Source organism: Amia ocellicauda, chromosome 12, assembly GCF_036373705.1.
Source record: "Amia ocellicauda isolate fAmiCal2 chromosome 12, fAmiCal2.hap1, whole genome shotgun sequence".
NCBI lineage: Eukaryota > Metazoa > Chordata > Actinopteri > Amiiformes > Amiidae > Amia > Amia ocellicauda.
This window is the reverse complement of record NC_089861.1, coordinates 2,817,623-2,823,809: the sequence shown is the minus strand read 5'-3', so window position 1 is coordinate 2,823,809 and position 6,187 is coordinate 2,817,623. Positions and strand designations below refer to the sequence as shown.

The window sequence follows — 6,187 nt, the reverse complement described above, 5'->3', positions numbered from 1 at the left end:
GGGTTCACGATTGACAACACTTGCTGGAGTAACAACTAATATAAACCTCCCTTGTTAGTGTGACTTCAGATGTTACTTTTTTGAAGCTCAACTGCCCCGAGAGTACTGAAATGGGGCTATAAATGTGAAGAACAGTGTGTTATAATCATTTCAAATTTAGGTGTAATAAAGAATACAGTTCGAGCGCCTTTCAATTCCCAACACTGCAGAAATAACCCACGCAGAACGTAAATACATATTTCAGAGACAGCACATCGCAAGACATTGTACTCGAGTTTCTGTGGTTTTGGACAGTCCGTGATGAAGCTAATCGGTTGTATTTGAACGATGGACTGTCTAGTAACACAGAACGGTCTAGACAGAAAAAGGCAGACCCGAAATGATGGACAAGCACCTTGAAAAGGCTCGAGTTCAGGCTAAGCCCATATGAATGCCTGTATGACTCAGTTCCCCGGGGCTGCCCTGCCTGCCGGAGACGGTGTCAATACTTTCTGCGAAACCTATTTAGCAGGGCTTCACTCCGAGTTTCCACCCGGGGCCAATCACACAACCCGCAGTGCAGCACTCAAGACTAAATATGTAACCCTATTCCCTCGTTTTAGAGCCCAAAATGATTCATCAGATGTCACTGGGTAATTGTAGGCTATAACGGTATTCCGGTCATTACTGATGGAAAGCGCGTGAAATAGAGTCCTAAAAAACGATGGGACGGAAAGCCATATAGCGAACCACTGCAGTCTTGAAAGCCTTCACACTATAGAGACTCATTTAATACACAAAGGGCTCAGACAGTAACGCAGGTGACATTACTACGGAGGGTGAGCAGTGTCAAAATTAAGATGAACTCGATTATGAACATGAAGATGAACCTGAAGATGATTATGAACATGATTATGTGTACTGGATTAGCCAATAAGCGCACTGGATCCCACCCACTAGCTGTGATTGACAGAGGGGGGGTTTTGTCACATTGAAAAAGAAACAGAAATACAGGAGATGCTATGAAATGTAAAAGTGCACTGAGAAATGTCAAAAGGCAAACGGGAAATAAATATATACATGTTGAAATTAATGAATAAATAAATATTGAAATAAATAATCTAATAAATAGATGAATAAATAAATGTTGAAATAAATAGGTAGGCCTAAATGTCCATGTATTTATTTATTCTCTCTGTGTATTTATTTTTAATTTTAGTATGGATAGTCCTCCATACTCTAAAACCGTTTAACTCCATGAAATTAAATAGATTTGTAAAAAATATATATGCATACAAAACATCAGGATTCGAACCCGCAAAATACCAGACTCACAGTCGTGCACTTTAACCAAGACACACATATATATATATATATATATATATATATATAGCCTACCTATATCTGTATACGTGTTCTATAGCTCCACAATAAATTGTATAAAATAAATCTATAGATACCATGTCAGTGAGGAGATGTGTATGTACATTTCCCCAAATAAAAACAAACAAATTACAATATGGAAACTATTAAGTTTTAACTTCCATTGAAACACGTCTGTCCACCACTGCTCTGCGTGGAAATGTCTGACTTCCGACCACTTTCTATTGCGGACAGTCTGCATCTTCATGTTCATAATCACCTTCATGGCACTGGTCACCCTCCACATATTACTTCTATTAAATAACACCCGATTCTTAGTGTTGTTTAATTGCAAACCACTAAGAAAGCGGAAGGAAAAGAAATCCCTGGACGACACTGGGATTATTTAGTTTGCTTGTTCTGCATCAGTAAGTTTAATTTACCAAATACTGTTGCCATTCTCTCAATCACTACGAAATGCAGACAATGCAGGGCTGCAGCTGAGGCACCTCCGATCTCCTGGGGGGTACGACCCAGGGCCCCAAACTAAGGTCTGCCCAGCCTGCGAACACACGGCTCATTACCTCACGTCCACACGCTCCTGTAGCGACCAACACAGGAATACAAGCCGGGCCCTTCCCTCGCCCACACCACAGTCCCGGCCTCACCTCAGCGATGCTCAGCCCCGGCCGCCGCCGTCCGACCTTGGGAAATTAATGGCTTCATTCCGGCTCTGCGAAGCGGACCAATCTGGGGGCTCGATCTAACCCGCAGGATGGGTAATCTGTTACAGCTGAGGGTCCCGAGAGAGAGAGGAGGCCACAGCAGCGGAGGGCCTCCTGAACGCGGGTTCCTATTTATTAAACGACATGGCGTCTCATTCGAGAGAGGAAAGCAGGGCTGTGTTAATGACGGCTGCTGTCTGAACGAATGCACGTGTGAGAGCACATCTGCAAGAATGAAACAATTATACACGGCTGCGTTTTCACTTCAGAGCAGGAAGAGAGAAACGCTTCAGGTATTTTACAAGTTTTACACATTGAAGTTGTGCTTCAGCATCGCTTCTTTAACCCGTTAGATTGAACTGGAAGCTGAAGAACTTGGAGACCTGGGTTCTCATTCGTTAGACCAAGACAGACCATCTTCACAGCCCTGCCCCTCTTCCTTTGCTCACATGCCCCCGAGGATTGAGCACGAGGCAGGTGACACTTCTAGTAAGATCGGTGTGGCTGTGTAGTGTTTGTCCAGAAAACCCACAGATGTTTACAGGGAACGAGGCGCCGGCCAACCGCCCCCGGTGCAAACACAGCGGCCCAACGTAAACACCACGCCGGCCCACAGACTCCCAGACGATTCCAGGGAAGCGGCCCGAGCAGACGTCCGGCACTTTGGAGAAGATCCCTCCCCACGTTCAACCCGATGCTCACACTTCATGACACGAAGAAGCCGACTGAAGACATGGGGTCAGACGTGCTTCCCCAGACAACACTCCCGATACAAGGAAATAGCACAAATAAAAACAAGAATGTTGTGGCCATTGTAAAAGGTTTTTATTTTGCCTCCTCCTCCGTCACCTTTACAAAGTGTTCTAGAGTCGAGGTACAAATGAAGGATTAAACCAGAAACCTTACAAGCTGGAGTGGATCTCTTTATATGAGAGAGAGAGAGACAGAGATAGTTAACACTCAGTAGTTTTGGGGTAAACTAGTATGATGAGCATTAAGTTGAGGGTTTAGGAAGGAGGAACATAAACAATATAATAAATCAAGGGTTTGAGGGGGAAAACAAAGAATCAGGTTGATTTGGGAAATGCTGTTAAGCACAGATTTCAGAAACCATCTCAAAGCACCATGCGCCACCAAGTGGACACGTTACATCACAGCAGCACTGAAACACAACCCTGGAAGAAGAACAGCAGCTGGGCTGTGCAGTTGACAGCAGGTTATAAACAGATTGCCTCCAATCTCCATTCAGGTTTCATACAAAAAAGTTCTGGATATTTCAAGCAAGCAAGAAAAATAAAAACCAGCACGTCCTCCTCTCAGCCGGTCTTGAGAAAATCAAACAATCGCACAAGCTGCAGACAGGGTCCCCGGCTGGTATTTGTCGAGCTCTGCGCACCTCAAATATTGACCCCGCATTCCTGACCGCCGACACCCTGACCTGCCGAACACGGCCGGCTTCACACTGCGGACAAACACAGGAGGAGTCCATGGTTAGCTTGACATTTTCTGCATTTCTGGTTTGTGAAGGGCTGACGGGGTCACAGCGTTGGGGTAACACGCAAATGAGGAATATCGTAGCTGTGCGAGGTTCAGAATAAGAGACTTTCGAGGGAAGGGGAAGCGTCACTGAACACAAAGGTCAGAGCGATGAATAAGGGTCAGCTCAAGATCAGGCATCAACACACACACACACATCACTGTGAAGCTGCGAGATCTGTGCTCGGTGGTCCTTCAACACCGGGGGCCTGTACTTGTTCTGACGTTGCATTGTGTGACAAGCGCACAACACACTGGTCAGGAACAAGAGTCGCTGTCCCACGCCTAGGAAGGGAGGCTGAGATGGACGGCACAGCTCCCAAGGAAACGTGGGAGGAGAGATGTTTATAATCTACACCTTACTTGGTATTTTGAAACCTGATGGACATTCAGAAGTGGGGGTGCAATCTCTGCAGATTTTGTGTGGTTTTTGATCATTAAAGAAAGACTTTTTCATGCAGGAATCTAAACCATGTCAATTCACATGGTTTTTCATGGTACAATATGATAAAAACTGCACACTTACCAGTTACACTGAGCCTGTCCATCCAGACCTGCAGAGTTATAAACCAACAGGTGAGGAATATGAGCACTGATAACTGCATTACTGTGGTTCAATGCATCGCCCAGTCATTTACTTGCATCCAACTCGACCTGTAAGCCAGGAAAACACAATTTCTCTCACATATATGCATACACACACACCCACACAGCGAGCGTATTGGGGTCAGGAGGTCATGTCCCCGTGTCCAACAGTGCCACACACGACCGCAGCGCATGCGCACACGGGTTGGACAGGGGAAGTCGCTGTCCCACGCCTAGGAAGGGACGCGGCCACAGAGACACGGCGCCCATGGAGACGTGGGGAACACGGAGTACAGTCACAACGGCGTGTGTTGATTTACGACAGCTGTTGCCGTTAAGTGGCACTTAAATCTGTGCTGGGATTTAAAAACAACCGGAATAAAGAGCGTGGACTACGTCACACCCGGAATAAAGAGCGTGGACTACGTCACACCCGGAATAAACAGCGTGGACTACGTCACAGGAGAGGTGGCGGTCTGATTTACTGTCCACCAGGAAAGACAAACTAACCGCCCACGTCCACCACAAACACGGACACGTAACACTGGCTAGAGTTAAATTAATGACGTAACCCCCAAAGCATCCGTCCTTTATAACACTTTATTTTAATTGTAGTTATTCTAAACACCTGTCCATGTATTGACATTTTATTGCCATTACAAAAGCGTCACCCACCGCATCCGTCGGTCCGTCGCGCTGAAACGTCACCCACAGCCGCGGTTTACACCCGCCAACCGCTCCTCTGGACCCGCAGCGCCCGGGCACGCCATGCTCACTGCCTGCCGGTAACCCGGGGTGTATGCCGTTATTCCCGGTGTAACCCGGGCTGTATGGTGATGGCGGCGGGCTCAGGGCTGCGCTGCTCCCAGCCGGCAACACGCAGGGAAGACTTCCGGGATCGGGCCGGAAGCTGTCATTGTACAGGATGGCGCCCCTGCCGCCTCGGCGCGGAATTACAACACGGGCTATCCATGCCAAACTTAATAAATACAGAGAAAATAATACATACATACATACATACATACATACATACATACATAACTGCGGAAATGAATACATTATTACATACATGTTCAAATCAGTAAATAGATACATGTCCATTTATTCATGCATTTATGTATGTATTTATGTATTAATTTGTTTATTTATTTCAACATTGATTGATTGATGTATGTATTCTCTCTGTGTATTTATACAAAATGTGGGCATGGGTAGTCCTCCATAGTGCTGTAGATTAGCCTAATACTGCGGATTCTCATAATATGTGTTTAACTAGTTAATAAAACTGACAGTAACATTAGTCGCATCTGTCAAGTGCCCGTTATTTTGTTGTAACCCTCATTAAACGGAAAGTATATCCATTTAATTAACTTCTCCATTAACTTAATTAACGTCTCATTTCCTGCCACCAAACTGCAGGGGTGCAATGAAAGAGCCCAGTACTGTGACGTCATCACTACCCCCCATTAATCAATTGACACATCTCACTTGGGTTTAAGTGTGGTAACCGTGGGGGGGAGTTAATTACCTCAGTGTTAATGAGCTCTTCTAAATAATTGTATAATGTATAGCAGGTTTATCAACTATTATTACCTGCTCTCAAATTTCATTGACAGAAATCGTAGCTGTGCAAAAATAGGGGCTCTTGCATTTCTCAAAATGATGCACTTACTGTAATTATTAATTATTGTCCTACGATTTTGCATCATCACTGTAGCTAATATATATATATATATATATATATGTATATGTTGTGCCACTTACTTCACACACAGAGAGAGAGAGAGAAAGCGAGCACAGCCGAGGTCTGGAGTGCTTTTGTCCCGATGAACACAATCAGGTGGATTTGTGTGTCTTGTGAAAGCGGGTCGGCCGTGCTGAACCCGGGTCGTGTCCAATTAGCCTCTCATCCGCACTTAATGTCCCCCTTCAGCCTGGGCTGCCGGGCCCATTCATCACTCACCATGGGCCCCAGACACCGAGGAGATCCGCATTCACAG

General features: G+C 45.5%; 1 long non-coding RNA gene across 1 annotated transcript; it reads right to left on the bottom strand.

Annotated features, from left to right (window-relative positions):
* Nucleotides 1–2,876: 2,876 nt before the first annotated feature.
* Nucleotides 2,877–5,094, bottom strand: LOC136764219 (uncharacterized). The gene is made up of 3 exons (XR_010821164.1): nucleotides 4,863–5,094; nucleotides 4,129–4,256; nucleotides 2,877–3,528 (listed from the first exon to the last, which is right to left on the bottom strand). It is a non-coding gene; the product is annotated as an uncharacterized LOC136764219 (long non-coding RNA).
* Nucleotides 5,095–6,187: the final 1,093 nt, after the last annotated feature.